Below are 16888 nucleotides of genomic sequence, written 5' to 3' on the forward strand. Positions count from 1 at the left end.
CCAGAAGACCTGCGAACTCTTTCTTTGGGGTAAATAGCCAGGAGAAAAAGGGGTCAAAGACAGGTCTGGAGAAGTAAGCGGAGGGTATCTGGCCCAGATTTCCCCTATCTTTTTATAAAATTAATTATATAAATAGAAGAACAGTATCTTCAGTAAAAGCTAAAACCTTACATAGAAAGCTAAAATCCCATCCTCCATAATCCTCAATCCTTCTCCAGAAGTAATCACCTTTATTATCATCATTTGATGGGGTTTGTCATTGACACACACTCACCACAATAAACTATATAGAATTGTGAAGTGTTATTTGCTTAACATGAACAGTATTAATTACTCTATTACTTCTTGTAACCTTTTTTTTTCTTCACCACTTTCAGTTCAGTTATAAAATAACACTCAAGAAACCAAGATGAATGGTTTGAGTCGCCTCTGGGTTATTTATATTCTATCTCAGTGGCTCTCAAAATATCCCCTCCCCCTCCAGCTGTATTAGCATCACCTAGGAATCTGTTTAAAAGCACACACACACACACACACACACACACACACACACACACACACACACACACACACACACACACACACACACACACACACACACACACACACACACACACACACACACACACACACACACACACACACCGCCGTGAAGTGAATCAAAAGCTCAGGAGGTGGGGCCCAGTAATCTTCCTTTTAACCAGCCCTCCCCTATTATGCAGCCTCAAAGTTTGAGGGCCACTTCTCCATCACCTGTGCCCTAGCTAGAAATCTGCTTTTTAACTACATCCCAGGGTGACACAGAAGTAAACTGTGAAATGCCAGTCTAGCTCTGAGCTGTAAACCTAACCCCAATACATATTACCTGCACCTACCTGCCCACAGAGTATCTGTGACTGGCTTTGGGGATGGGAAGGGGGGAGGCCAGCAGAAAGAGCAATGGTTTTTATCCTCTCTGCACTTAAATCTATCACTCCTGTGGGAAAAACATCATCACTGCATGCCCTAGTTAGGCAGAGCATGTTAGCAGTGTCATCTTTGGTGCGTGACAGATAGCTCATAACTACCATTAAACTACTCTGGAAATGTATTGCTCTTAGGTGTCAATGTTATATCATAAGTTCTCATTTTTCTTTTAAAATAAGTGAACTCCAATTTTAACCCCAGGCATAATAAAATTATATAAGACTAGCTAACCTTTGTTTGTATCACTAATATTGTAACAGGAATCCATTTTAAAACAAACCACTGAGATACACCTTTTCCACTTTAACAAGGATACCTTTATCAACATCTACAAGTGTATCAACCCTCCACTTCCATGCTGCAGCCTCCACCTCTACATAGCTTATGGGGAAGGGAAAATGTCCCCGGAATTTCATGTTTAACTCCCCGCTGCCTCCCTCTAAGGCTCAGAAATCTTATTTTAAAACTTGCACCCTAAAGCCCTTACCTCAGCCTCTTCCTTTGCTCTTCTCCCGTGTTCCTCCACTGAGTTTCAGGTCTGTCCTGGGTCACAGGCAAACATGTTGACTTTCTCAGGAAATCTGCCAGGGTAACTACATTCACGTTTGTGCTTGAGAATCATACTGTCTCAACTGCTCATTGCAGCCTGACTCGGGCTAATACAAAGATCTGCTTTTTTAAGGCACTTCCAGTTTCACTTCTAGTTCCTACCAAGCTTATGCCCCGCCCCAGTGCAGCACAGCCCCCTCAATTCCGAGCTTTCCTGACCCAGGAACTAGCACGGTAAATTCTGTGGGGCCCAAACCCAATCTGACTTGCCTCTCCCTTCTTAAAGTAATCTCAGAATCATAATTTCTAAAGCCCCTTTTCAATTTGCTATCTTTTCTTCTATAGAAAGAAAGTTTTAATCAAGACTTAAATTTGGGTCTTGGATTTTTAATTACATAGCATCAGGAAAAATAATATAACTATTCTATCAAATAATTTGATTTCAAAAGGAAACATGTTTACATCTCAAAAGTGCTATAAAAAGATTTTGGTATGGTAAAACTAGTTTGATTTCTACCCCCACACCACAGAATTATTTATGTTAAAACCACTTAAGTCAATTGAGGCAGCGTTCATTTTTTAAAAGATTTTATTCTACCAATAGTTAGACTCAAAATATATACAGAATTATCTAAACATTCTGCAGTCAAATTCTGACTTTAGTTTTGATTTCAACAGCGAAATAAATAACTTCATGAACTGCACACAAATTCACTTTAAGAAAGCAAATCTTTTGACCTGTTGCCTTTGTTGCGTTTTGGATTTATTGCCATTGTTGTTTTTAAGCACAAAATGGTAGCTTTTATTCAAAATTAAAGCTCAAAATTATCATGGAATAGTAATTCCTGTTATATATTTCAATAATACATGCACAGTTTTTAATAGAAACATTGGATAATTAGATCACAAAAGTTCATGATTCATATTCTTCATATATAGTAAAGACAGTAATAATAATGTCTTCAATTAGAGCCCCCAAAATACTGTAACTCTTAGACATGTTCTGAAGCTAAAGTTCTCAAAGAAATGCAAACCAGTAAATGGGTGGAAATTCCTGAGTTATCCGGATTTAATCAGCTTTCATCCTGCCTGAATGGAAAGACCATCTTCCTCCTATGAATTAACTCTCATTTTGCTTAGTAATTTGAAAGACGGAAAACTCATTTTTCCTTTACAGGTATCCATAAACAAAGCAGAAGAAAAAGATTGAGTTGGCAGTGCACAACTTAAAAAAAAAAAGACCATGTTCCAAAAGTCTATTACTGTACCTGGTTTTGACCTTAGAATCCTATTTTCCCATTGAACATTTTCTAAATGGTTGGCCCACAAATGCCTATTAAGCCTGCAACATGGACAAAATATTAGAAATACTAAAAGTGCTTGAGAAAAATCTACTCAAACTCAGATTCCAACTTTAGGCCACCTAAAGACAGAGAATTTTTAACAAGCATTCCAACCAAGTTTGAAGTAGTTCTTTTGGGAACCTCTATGTTACATTATCTTCCTCAAATAATCTACTGGGTCAGACAACATCAACACAGCACGAGACTCTCAAAGTGATGCCTGAAATATCCATATTCTATGCTGCTAAATAAAGGGATATGTTTATGCTTTAGCTTGTGACAAATCATAGTTTATTATGGAAATTAAGAAGGCTAAAAAGAAGTCTAACATCCATTCCTGTGCTAATTTTGGGAAAAGGGATTTTCATACCCACAGAAACGTAGGATTCATAAGCTCCTCTGAGTGGGACCAAATTTTTCCAGGGGAAGTTCTGTTTGTATCTGCTTAAGTGTTCAAATAAGCACTCAGTTAAGACCAATGTTCAGAATCATAGAACATGGGAGATTTTCTAAGAAGCAATTTAAATATATCTGATCTGAAGTGAACCCACTCTGATGCAGGTACTCCTACTTCTTATTACATGAAGAAGTAATGAATGACTAAAAAGAAAATCAATTAAATAATCCTAACACAAAAATTCAGAACTTAAAAAAAAAAAAGGTGTATTTCTCAGGAAGACAGAAGGTAAAATTGAACACTGAAATCTCTTTAGTTCAACCTTATGTTACCAAAACCAACTGCTATGTTTGCTTAGGCTATCTATAAAGTGAGATGCAGTAAAGCACGTTGGCTAAAAATACAGACACTGGAATAAGACTACTTGGGTTCATATCCTAGATAACACTCTTAATAACTGCATCATCTCTAGTAAGTAACTTAACCTCTCTATGCTCCAGTTTCTTCATCTGCACAATAAGGGATAATAATAGCATCAATCTTAGAGGGCTGTAGTGAAAAGTAAATGAATTAATCCACTTAGAACAGAGCCTTGCACATAATCAGCGCACAATAAGTGACCATTATTATCTAGACATTAAAAAATAAGTAGGATTTGGAAAAACTGAAGGAAGACAGGCATTCCAAGCTCAAGTAACAGTCAACAGAGCAGAGGTGAAAGAAGTGATGCACATAAGGACAACAGGGCATTCTAATTCCCTGGAGAATATTCATGAAGAATAGTAGAGACTGGAATAATGAAGATTCAATTATGCTGGCCTTGAATGCCAGACCAAAAAATGTTTCTTTTACTTAGAAGGCAGCCACTTAAACTTTTGATCTGATTAGATCTGTGCTTCAGCAATGTTAATTATAAATGGTTATATAATATCACTACCATTAGTGCAATTTTGATGTTTTCTGCCCTCCTATTAGGGGTTAGCAGACCCCAAAATTCACTCATTCAGCTAACACTGCAGGAGTCTACTGCTAAACTGTTGCATATCTGAATCATATCTGAAACCTTCACTGTGTATGGTACATAGTAGGCATTCAAAATGTTTTATCATTACTTTTACTGGCCTCCAGAGAGCTGTGAAGTAAACAGAGGTTAATCTTGAAAAGAAATGATAAATGAAGCAAACAAAGTTGCCAAATAACAGTTCATAATTAAGCTAAAACGTATGTCACTGCTGATCAATACATTTGCCTAAAACAGTGTGGGGGAGGGGGACGGGAATCAACCTGACTTCATTAAAAGCAGATAAAATGGATCCTTGCATATTTTAAAATCTCCTAAAAACTTAGCTGTCAAATTGGTACAGTCTTTCAAGGATTACTTGGGCAATATCTTTGTAATGGACTCCCCAGTATTATTTTTTTCCCCTGAATTTTAGAATTTTATTGCACTCACGTTTATGAGACAAAACAGTAGCAGAATAAGTGAAATCATAACACGTTAAAGAGATTTATGTGTTCTAATAACTTTTTAAATACTTAATGATTCTTACCAGTGTGCTCTTGTTTTATTTTATTTTTGTTGAACTATAGTCAATTACAATGTATCAATTTCTGATGCACAGCACAATGTCCCAGTCATGTATATGCATACATATATTCATTTTCATATTGCTTTCATTAAAGGCTATTATAAGGTATTGAACACAGTTCCCTGTGCTATACAGAAGAAACTTTTTAAAATCTATTTTTATATACAGTGGCTAACATCTGTAAATCTCAAACTCCGAAATTTATCCCTTCCCACCCCCTTTCCCCATATTCTTATGTGAAGATAAATTTAAGGTAGATTTCCTCAAGATATCTGCACTCCGATGTTCACTGCAGCATTACTCACAAGAGCTAAGCTAAAGAACCTCAGTGTCTGATGAATGAATGGATGAAGACGTCATCGTATATTCACACAGTGTGATACTATTCAACCATAAGAAGGAAATCCTGCCGTTTGTGACAACATGGATGAAACTGGAGAACATAATGTTAAGTGAAATAAGCCAAATAGAGAAAGACAAATACTGTGTATATCTCATTTATACGCAGACTCGAAAAAGAAAAAATTCTTTTAATTTAAAAAGTCAAACTCATAGAAACAGACTAGAACGGTGGTTACCAGGGTCTGGGGAGTGGAGGAAATGAGATGTTGGTCAAAGGGCACAAGCTTTCAGTTATAAGATAAATAAGTTCTGAGGCTCTCACGTACAGCACGGTGACTATAGCTAATAATATTGTACTTGCTGTTTCTCAAAATTTGCTGAGAATAGATCTTAAGCATTCTCATAAAAAAAAGTAACTGTGAGGTGATGCATGTATTAATTAACCTGATAGTGGTCTTCATTTCACTAGGTATACAAATATCAAACCATCACATTGCACACTTTATAAATATACACAATTTTACTCGTCAATAAAAAAGGTTGATTTCAAACAGGAAAAAAAAATCACGCTAGACAACAAAAATAAAGGTACAACTCCTGACCTGACTCCAACAAGTAGAGGAAGGGTCAGCTCACAGTAGCTGTAGGTTTCCGTGGCGTATATACTATCTACCTGGCTGCTTCATCAACCACAGATATCAGTGCTAAATGCAACAAAAAGGACTCCTTTCCCCTCACCTTGAGTGAGGACAATTGGAGTCCACTATCCTAAAGTCTAAAGATAACCTTTGCAGTCAATTGCTTGGTGCATTTCTGAAAAGAAAAGAAAGAAGGGAAGGGGAGGGGAGGGGAGAGGTGGGGGGAGAAGAGGAGAGGAAAAAATTTTGTTTGAGACACTAGTAGGAGTACTATACTAATAGTTAACATAGTTAAAAAAAAAAGTGTTCACTCGAAGATTGATTGCCAACAGAGCTTAGAAGCACAGCATGACAAGATGGTTGATATAAATTTATTAAGCACATATTTTCAGGTAAATTGATTTTTTCCTAGTGGTGGCAGGGGAAAATCAGCTTCCCAAAATGTCAGTCAGTGCTAACTTTTAGAAACATAAAACAAAAAAAAAACAAACAAAAAAGAAACAGATTAGTAAGAACACCTCCTAGATAGTAAGCAAATTATGTATTTGGCTTTCTTGGGCAATCATTCTGGCTAAACAAAGTAGGCCTGGATTTCTACATACCTTCTTCTAAAGTACTTTGCAGTTACAATTTTAGACTAGAAAAAAAAAGTTTCAGCTGTCTTGTGCTTTTTAAAGCTTCACGTATCTTGCAAGTATTAGAATTTAAAACCCTGAAATGTATTCACTTAAACACGTTCCAGTCAGCATTACCAACAACACTCCATTATCCATTTTGGTACTGTCTCCAGATGATTTCTAATCCCCGCCTGACTTCTCCCTACCAACAAGTACTTGGATACCATCTTTACCCTGCCTTCCCCCATTACTTGGTTGTGCTTAGGGAATTATAATTACAGTGATCCCGCCTTTAGAACATCCTCAGAGCACAAAGCCTCTTTGTATGATTGGGGGTGAGGGGGGCGCCTTCCAGGCTCCACAGCAAAGGGTGGGTGGTGGCAACACAGACAGCAACGAAGGAAGAGAAGATGGGGCCACGCTGGTGGCCCTCGGGTCTGGCTCAATATTGTTCAAGGGGTTTTACTTGTGGGAGCCCAGGCCAAAGGTTCAGCAGAGCCTCTGCACCCCTCCCACAAGGAGAGGAAGGGACAGGGCCTATCCTGACAGATGGGCAGATCACCACCAAGCCCAGAAGGCCAGGGAGCAAAAGGAAGAATTAAAATAGGCAGAAGAGAAAGCAGTAGCTGAAGCATCATCCTCTGTACTGCGCTCAGTACTGCAGGTAATGAAGTCTTGGACAGTGAAGCTATCACCCCAATGAATCAGCGTTAGTACTGATATTACCAGCAATAGGTGCTCACTCAAATACGTATTGAGACATCAACAAAAATCTGCACAGGAAGACAAATCTATTAAAATTTTTTTAAAAATAGGATAGCGTAAAAGCCAACTGAAAAGCACATTTTGTTTGTTTGTTTGTTTATGTGGGGGGAGGTAATTAGGTCTATTTATTTATTCCTAGAGGAGGTACTGTGGATTGAACCCAGGACCTCATGCATGCTAAGCGTGTGCTCTACCACTGGAGCTATACCCTCCCACCAAAAATACTTTTTGTTAATTATGAGAGTCCCACCTCCTAGTTGCAAAAGTGATTATGAAATGAATGCTTGTTTTACCATACCCTGCTACTTCAGTCTTATCTCCAAAACTGCTCACTTTCCAGCTCTGTGACAGTGAAACAAGTTTCAACTGAAGATCAGTGAGCAGCATCTACAAACACTGAAATCAAAGGTGCTGAAGCAGAACACAGACAGGTAACTCTCAACTCAAGGAACATCCTGGAAGCCCTACAAAATGTCCTAGGACTTAATTGCTTGCTGCTCTCTCTTCCACTTAGGTATTTCTTCTCTTACCACTACTTCCCTTCTTTCATCAAGGTCAGAAGGTTATATCAAAACTCACAATCTCTCCACAAATCTCTCTCACAAAAGCGGACAATGCAGTGACAGCTCTCCATATCACAGCTGGAGGAAGCTACTGATAAACCCTAGTATAATCCCATCAATCTCCTCCACTTGCCCAACAACACTCTGGTTAACTGTTCGTTCTAAGCAGTCTGTAGAATAGCACTAATATCCATTTAAACAGAACAGGAAAAAAAAAAAAAACACTATGAAACTGCTTTGGGTAAGGCCTATAGGTAAGAACTATTTATTCTCCTTGTGTAGGCACAACCATTTTCATTAAACATTCTCAGCTTTTGTTTACGTATGTTTTCTTCAAAAAAAACTCCTTCAAGACAGTAGCAAAAACACAATGGAACTCTCTACCCATCACCCTCAATCATGTTTAAAAATAATAATAAAAAAAATCCAACAGAAACCACTTCAAATTGTATCTCTCCCTTGAGCCCGCAGAACAGCACTCTTCCATGACAACTGTTCTGTAAAACACACTGCCATTATTTGCAAAAGCAGTAGGAAGTCCAGCCTTGTCCTTGGTTCAGCACTCCCCCTTCCTCTCTCCAAGAAAAAAAATGAAACAGCAGGAAGCATAAACAACCACTTAATGGAAAATACAAATGGGTAAATATTTTCAAAATTGGCTAAAAAGCCTCAGGTCTTAAGAAATTCAGGAATGCTGATGTAGGGGGAAATAGGGAGAGAAAAATAATATCGTATTCCCCCTCAAAGTGAGCACTGTACAAATGCAAGAGCAAATGTGGTGCACAGCTACTTTCTCTCCTTCACTTGCCAGATGCTCATCTTTTTAATGATTTCTCTCTTCTTTTCAGAAATAACGGTATTTTTTCAAACTGTTTAGTCTGTATATACTTCTCTAGCTCGATAACAAATTTTACAATTTTGAGCTGAACTCTTCGGTTCAACCGAGCATGGTGATGAAAAGCCAGGGGTAGGTCCCTTCCCATGAAAAGTTCACGTGGAGATAACTCTTTGGGAGCCCCAGGCCCAGCACAAACCATCTCTCTTGGCAGAGCCTATGGTGAGTATGGTCAGGTTACAGCAGGACCAACAGTTCCAAAGTCGCAGGGCCGTGCTATTTCATAGAGCACCTTTGTGAGGATGAAAAAGGGGTGCCCCTTCTAAGGGGACACATTTTCTTTCACACAAGGTGTTCATCTTGGTAACTGGGGCACAAAATGGATTTCCACTCCCACTTGCTAACCAAAACAAGTGCCCTTGTGCTGGATGCAAGCTATATAGCAGCCCTGCAATAATGTACCTGGGGCAACACTACACCTCCAAGTAGGTTTCCAAAAGAACCTCACCAAAGACAAACAGGCATTTCACAAATTTCATTATCAGAAATCCTCACATTTGTTAATATAAATTCATTCAATTAGGACAAGAGCAAAAAAGGTCTAGCAGAGAAGGAAAACTAGCAAATTTGGGAGAAGAAAACTCTTCCACCTAGAAGGATAATCAGTAGTTTCTAAAGCCCCTAATCTTTGACTACAGGTTCAAATAGCTGAACTTCAAATACATGTTCTAAGCTAAAACACTAAAACAATCACTAACATCTGCAGAGAAAGGTATGATCACATGCATTTACTTCTGGGGGTTTACTTTCTCCAATTTGCTAGTTTTCCTTCTCAGTCAGACATTTCTTTGCTTCTGTTCTAACTATTAAAACCATATATACTGACAAGTGGTTAAGGTTTATAAAACCTGATAAACAACCCTCGTCGATGGTGGGCCCCTTAGCTACCTGCATGAAAATAAGAGGAATAGACAAACTGGATTATGAAGGGCTTAACATTCAATGGCTTCCAACTCTACCATTCTTTTACGCCCTACAAAAAAGCTAAATATCACATGGGTCCAAATTAGTCCCAGTCATGCAGGAGGGACAACAGAAGGCAGCCTGGGGGCTAGGCTGGGCAAAGGAACACAGCCCAGAGTCATAAGAAACCTAAGGCAGTAGTTCTCAGTTAGTGTGCATCATAATCTATTGGGGAACTTGCTCAGAATCAGATTTCTGGGTCCCTCCCTGTATCTGATAGATCAGAATGTCCTGGAGCACTTATATTTTGACAAAGCTTAAACTGCTGACCTGGGTCCACTAGAAGTTTAGAAAGACTGGGAAATCCTCCACGCCTATCAGCTGTTCCAAAATAAAAGTCATCCATCACAAAACTAGGCTTTGCAGGTCAGAAAGGGGTGAGAAAAGGATCACCAGCCTGCATGCTTAACAGGCTGTGCTAGGCTGGAGCCTGTAGCTAGTTTCATTATTATGGGACTAAAAACCCTGGGCTTTGTAAACAAGAAATTTTTTTACATGTGAGAAATATTTCAAACATCTGAAAAATATTTAAAATAATATAATGAATATCTCTGTACCCCACATCCAAAAGAAGCAAATCTTCATCTGCAATTATCTGATTCAGTTTTTTTTTTAATAACAGAATACTAGATGTAATTAAAGCCCTTTGTGTACCCCTGACCAATCCCATTCCTCACCTGCTCTTGGCAGAGATAACCACTACTCTGAATCCGGTGTTAGTTGTTACCATGCATGTTTTTATACTATTACTATGTATGTACACAGATACAGACAATATTATTTTGCACCTTTTATGATTTTATGCAAGTAGAAACATTCTCTTCTGTTACTTTCTCCCCTACTCCATATTATATTTGTAAGATTCCATTTTAATGCATGTGGCTATAGTTTATTTTTCACAATGCTGTAATATTCCATTGTGTGGAACTGTCTAACAATTTATGTATTCCCCTGTTGGTGGACATTTAAGCAGCAATGAATATTCTTGAACTTTTGTACTTATTTTCTTAGACAAGTGTGCAAAGATTTCTTAGAGTATATAGCCAGAAATGGACATTTTAGGTACATAGGTTTAGTTTGCCCTCCTTCAACTAGACATCACTATACTACTCTCCAAAGTGGTGGCATCCATTTACATTCCCACTAGCAGTATACAAAAGGTGATTTCCCCAAAACCTTACTAACACTTGGTTATCACAACATTAAATTTTTGCCAATCTGGTGAGTGTGAAATGGCATCTCATTGATGTTTTGGTTTGCATTTCCTTGATTTTAAGTCTTTGACAGGTAAGTTCTCATGCTTTTATATATATATATATATAGATATATATCTCTCAAATATATGTTTCTCAGTTTTTTAATAAAATTTAATCCATCTTGTCTGAATCAAGGCACTTCCTCCCAAAGAACCCTGCCAACAGCCGCCACAGCTGGAAAGCTGAGGTATGGGAGGGCAACAAGCAAACAGCTGGCTTAAACATGGAACCATCTAGGACAAAGGGCCCTAATTAATGCATTTGCTAATTAGTCTTTCCCTTCCCTCTTTTGTCAAGCCTTACTTCCAAGACAATACTACGAACCCACAGCCTTAGAATGGAAGAGAGAATGGGGGTGGGGAGTACCGAGCAAAAACATTTATCTTCAAAGTGCTTACAACTGTCTCTACTCAAAGAGTATGAAGTGATTGCAGACCAATACCTTTTACTCAACCTTGTAAGATACCATCTACCTCTAACAGACTCCTTTCAAATTCATTACCTTTGGCTCCCTCATTGGAACAGCCCAATTTTTTTCCCTACACTAGACACTGTCCCCCTCCCTTCAGCAACCCTTTCGTCTTCCTTCCCCCAAAATGACTAAATATCCTCTCCTTTCCCCTAATTCTACAGCTTGTTTTCTAGCTCCACAGGGCCCTCTTCATTGCCTAAAACTCTGCGCTCTCTCTCTCTCTCTGGCCTCTAGAACCGCAAGTCCCTTTCCAAGATGCATCCACAGTGAAAACAACCCACCCAATCACCCACCCAAAAGAAAAAAGGGAACACCATGCGGTACATGGCCCTATTACACGCCAAGCAGGCGGGTCCCAATCCTCTTACTTCCTTCCCCCTTCACGTCTGGGATAGCTGTTCTTTCTCTGGAGGGTCCTCAAGTGTGACAGGTCCAGACTACCTGGGAAAACCTCCTTCGGTCTTCTGTGGCAGAAATGCCTCTACTAGAGCCACTTGTTTGGGGCGTGAACGAAACTCGGGCCATTTCGTGAAAAAGACACCTTACGGGTGCGTCTCCACAAAAGCAGACAGGCCTCCTTTACACTAATTCCAGCTGGATTGGTTTAGTCTGTGCAGTGGTGAGGAAGGTGGCCTGGCAGAGATGAAATGGTCCCCGCGATGAGAAGTTTCCAAAGCTCTGACCCACTCACTCAAGAAAGCCCTCTTCCTAGAGAGTACAACCTCACAGGAGTCTCTCCCCCTGCAGTTCCCCAAATCGGCTCCCAAGGACACCACTGCGCCCCCAAAGCAGCCCCCGCTCCTCGGTCCCAGCCTGCAGGAGATTCTTTCTCCTAAGCCAGCCCAAAACGCGCAGGGTGGGCGTGCCTGGTACCGGGGCCTAGCGCCCGCTTCTCCGCGATCAATCTCCCTCGGTTCTCCCGGGCTGGGGGCGCTTCCTCCTCCCAGACTCCCCTGCTCGGGGCTCGCGCCGGCCCAGAGTGACCCTGGGTCCCAGGCAGGCTACGACTCTCGCCGGCTATGTGACCTTGGGCAAGTCACTTCCCCCCATAAGCCTCCGCCCAGCGGAGACCTAGAGAGGTCCTGCCCTGCCCACCCTAGGGGAGGGGGTTACCCACCCGGTGGGAAAACGCTTTGTGAGCCGCTCGGCGCGGCGGGGACGCAGAGCTCACAGGGGCTCCGGGGCCGGACAAAGCTGACCCGGACAACGCTCCACCCCCTCCGTGGGGCCGGGCGGCAGGACCACACGCCTCCGGGCCCCCCCACCCCGGGACCAACCCACGCCCCTCCCCGCCTGGCCCGCTCCCTGGACCCCGTACCTGCTCCCGGCGTTCGGCTGCAGGCGCCGCCACCCTGGGCGCCCGCTCGGAGAGGCCCGTGGCCCTGAGGGCTGAGGCGACCGGCGGCAGCGGGCTCGGGCCGGGGCGGCGGCGGTGGGGGGCGCGGGCGGCGCGGGGGCCCGAGCTCGGCGGGGCCCGGCCTGGGAGACGACGACTGAGGCTGGAAGTGCGCGGCGGCCGCAGCTGCTGAAGCGGCGGCGGCGGCGACCGCGGCGGCGGCGCTTCCGCTCATGGCGGGGCCGCGGGCAGCGGCTCCGGCTGCGACTCGACTCCGGCGCGGCGGGGGCTGGCTGGGCCCCGGCCGGCAGCGGCAGTGGCGGTGGCGGCGACGGAGGCGGCTCCCGGAGGGGAAGGAGGCGGAGCCGGGAAGCGGCGGCGGCGGCGGAGGGGGCGGGGACGCCGAGAGGGCGGGGACGCCGAGCCGCCGCCGCCAATGGGCGGCGGGTTCCTCGGCCAGCCGTGGTTCCCGGGCTGGGCGGGCGGCGCGGTGGGGCATCCTCTGCTGCTGCCGCTCGCACAGGCGTGGAGGCTGAGGGCCGTCCGCCGGGAGAGCCCAGCTCTGGGGGCTGCTCCGCCCCCGGCCCGCCCCTGGGGCTCCGCCCCGGGCCTCCGGGGCGAGGCCTCGTGCGACCCAGGCCCGGCTGCTCCTGGGGTCCGCTGCGCGGCTACCTCTGGCGCCTGTGTTGGCGCCCGCGAATGTACGGAGGGCTTGGCCAGGGTAGCCGCTGCCCGCCAGCGCGCCCGCCCACGGGCTCCCATTCCATGGGTTGTGCCGCCTCGGCCTCCTTCCTCCACCTCTCCCCACACTGGGGCCACAGTCTCCTCTCCTCCTCCCTCTCCCTCAAAGTTTTTCCTTTTCAGACACTTAGGAAAGAAACTCCCTTCCCTTCTTGGGCTGTACCTCAGTAGTTAATCAATCCCCGCGGACCCAGAGTGGGTAGCAGAAGCAGAAACGAAAGAGATGGAGATGTGCTGCCTTCTCTGAGTCCAGAGACCCATCTTGAATTATGAACAGAAGCCAGCCTGGCTCAGCCTTGGCCCCTCGCCCCTTTCTCTGACTTTCTCTTCCTCTTTCTTACTTAAACGCCCTTGTTGTTAAAAGACTTACAGGAAACCATCCAACCCGGCTGGGCCTAGTCCCGACAGAGGGAAAGACTGTGAGGTGCGGAAATGCTATTGAGCTATGCTGACAGTTTTCCTATGAGAGAAGAATTCTGCAGATTCATGACCCCCTTGGCCACCCTCCTCTCCTTGGATTGATGTTAGTTATTGAACCCATTTTCCTTTCATGTTTCTCTAACTCTAATATCAAAGCCATAGAGGAGCAAAACAAACTCAATCATGTACTAGGAGTGTCTCTAAGTACAGCCATGTCTGTGAGGGTACAATTAAATCATTTCAATAAAGTATTATCCTTAGCCTTTCCCCACATGCAGCTGCCAACTGGGGACTGAGCAGAGAGCTACAACTTGACAAGGCACAGTGCTACAGTGATAGGCTGACCCCTTGAGTGAGAAGTGTGGATAAACCCTTGTCAACAGACATTTCAAATTCCACCGTGACACTTAACTAGGTGTGTGATCTTTTCATTTATACAGTCGTGAGCAATGCTAGCCGTTGGGGGTACAATGATAAAGATACAGTCCAGGCCTTCAAAGCGTTTACAATCTCCTTGGAGGCCGATGAGATATAGTCTTAGAAGTTAAGAACTTAAGGATGAGTAGGATTTCACCAGGTGGAGCAGGTTGGGGGAAAGTGGACTGGGAAGACATTAAGATTATAATTGGCCTGACACATTGTAACTGACTATACTTCAATTAAAAAAAAAGATTATAATTGGCCAAGGGACCTAGTAGTTCCTGAATCCTTGAATTTCTGGTCACAGAGGAGACAGATAACATATTACTGGCTGGGACTTTAGTCCCAATGCCTACTGTAGAATGCCCATAAACTATGACATTTTTCTCCCCTTTGATAGCCCTAACAGCCTTAAATAAAATCAGGCCTATTTCCACTCCAAAGCCCAAACTCCAGTTTCAGCTATAGTAAATTTAATTTAGTCAAATGTTTTGCCTACCATGCCTAGAAAAAAAGGGACAGGCAAGCAGTTTAAGCCAGTCACCAAAGGAGCCCATTGAGGCTGCCTTCCAGGACATGAAGAAATAAGGGAGAGGGCTAGGCCAGGCCCTAAGCCACCTCACCTTGCCAGTTAAGGGATGCAAAAGAAAGAATGGACCACATCCTTGTGTGCTGTGAACTTTATCTCTGAAAATTTCCATCCTCCAGCAATAAGCAGGAAGAGTTGAGCATGATGTGTTTAGGAAACCACAAGTTTAATAGGACTGGAGCACAGCCTGGTTGAGTTGAGAGAAGAGATCAGACTGGAGAGTTAAGAGGAGACCAGAAGATCATGAGGAGTCTTGAATGCCACTTTGAGGCGTTTGAACTTAACCCAAGTAACTAAAGGGAGCTATTGAATGGTTTAGTGACAATGACATGATCAGATTAGATTTTGGAAAGATTTTGGCTGCTATGTAGGAAATCGATTGGAAGGGAACAAGAAGAGATGTGTAAAACCAGCTAAAAAGCTATCATGTCAGGCAAGGGATGAAAGTGACCCAAACTGAGGCAGCACTGGTAGCAATAGAGAGATAGTAAGGTGGTAGAATCACCAAGACATAGTAGTTGAGGAAGGTGAGAGAGAATCAAAGATGACAAAGATTTTTGGCTTGGGTAACTAGGTGATAGTGGAGCCATTTCTAAAAATAGGGAATACAGGATAAGAAACAGAGAACTACAATCCTAGTTCAATCAGTTCATTTCTGTAACTCTCACTCTCCTCATTCATACAAGGCAGAAGGGCTCAGGGAGTTGTCTTGAGCCATTCCTAAAAATTACTAATGTCCTTCTGAGGTTGAGACCCAGAGATTTGCAAAGGAGAGGCAAGATAGCAGAATTGCCCTTTTGCTTTTTTGTTTCCTTTTTTTTTATTGTGGTAAAATATATATAACATAATTTTATCATTTTAACCAATTTTGGGTATACAATTCAGTGGCATTAGCTACTGTCTTATTTCAGGCCGCCATAACAAAATACCATAGGCTGGTGGCTTAAACAACAGAAATGTATTTTCTCAAAGTTCTAGAGGCTAGAAGTCCAAGATCAAAAATGCTAACATGATTGATTCCTGGTGAGAGCTCCCTTCCTAGTTTATAGATGGTTAATTTCTCACTGAGTCTTCACATGGTGGGGAGAGAAAGAGAGCAAACTGTCTGGTGTCCCTTCTTATAAGGTCATTAATCTCATCTTGAGGGCCCCACCCTTATAAGCTCAAAATGTAAAATCTCCCAAAGGCCCTGTCTACAAATTTTTATCACATTGGGAGGTTAGGACTTCAACATATGAATTAGGGAAGGGGGCATAATTCAGTCCATAGCAACTACATTCACAATATTATTTAGCCATCACCAACATCCATTGCCAGAACTTCTTCATCATTCACAACAGAATCTCTGTATCTATTAAGCAAAAACACCCACTCTCCCCTCCCTGCTGCCCCTGATACCTCTATTCTACTCCCTGTCTCTATGAATTTGCTATTGTCAGTACTTAATACAATATTTTTTCTTTGGGGTCTGGCTTATTTCACTTAGCATAATGTTCTCAAGGTGCAACCATGTTCTAGCATGTATCAGAATGTCATTCCTTTTTAAAGCTAAATAATAGTCCATTGTACGTATATACCACATTTTGTTTATCCATTCATCCATCAATGGACATTTATGTTGCTTTCATCTTTTGGCTGTTATGAATAATATTGCTATGAACATTGGTGTACAAATATTTCCTTGAGTCCCTGCTTTTAAATTTCACCTTGGAGTGGAGTTGCCACATCATATGTTTATTCTAGGCTTTACTTTTTGAGGAGACAGCAAACCGTTCTCCACAGTGACTGCACCATTTTGCATTCCCACCAGCAATGCACAGGGGCTCTAATTTCTCCACATCCTCATCAACACTTGTTATTTTCCATTGTTTCTTTTTTATATTATCCATCCTAATGGATGTGAAGTGGTATCTCATTGTGGTTTTGATCTGCATTTCCCATTTCACTTTCAAGTCCAGCATATCTGTTACTTATATATGTCCTCCAGCTTGGTTTGTGAAAGAGGGGGTAGGCAGGGTGTTGGTAAG

At 42.6% G+C, this 16888-nt stretch overlaps 1 protein-coding gene across 5 annotated transcripts in view; it reads right to left on the reverse strand.

Annotated features, from left to right (window-relative positions):
* The window catches only part of RNF38 (ring finger protein 38), a 112849-nt gene extending 100080 nt beyond the window's left edge, over positions 1–12769 (reverse strand). For 3 of the 5 annotated variants that reach the window (XM_031450038.2, XM_031450037.2, XM_031450036.2), the window contains exon 1: positions 12674–12769. The gene's annotated coding sequence lies outside the window, so the exon portion shown is untranslated. Of the gene's footprint in view, positions 1–1453; positions 1625–12673 lie in introns of those variants that run through there. The other 2 variants (XM_031450035.2, XM_064490314.1) reach the window with 1 other exon arrangement.
* Positions 12770–16888: the final 4119 nt, after the last annotated feature.

The sequence above is a fragment of the Camelus dromedarius genome, chromosome 10 (genome assembly GCF_036321535.1).
Source record: "Camelus dromedarius isolate mCamDro1 chromosome 10, mCamDro1.pat, whole genome shotgun sequence".
Taxonomy (NCBI): Eukaryota; Metazoa; Chordata; class Mammalia; order Artiodactyla; family Camelidae; genus Camelus; species Camelus dromedarius.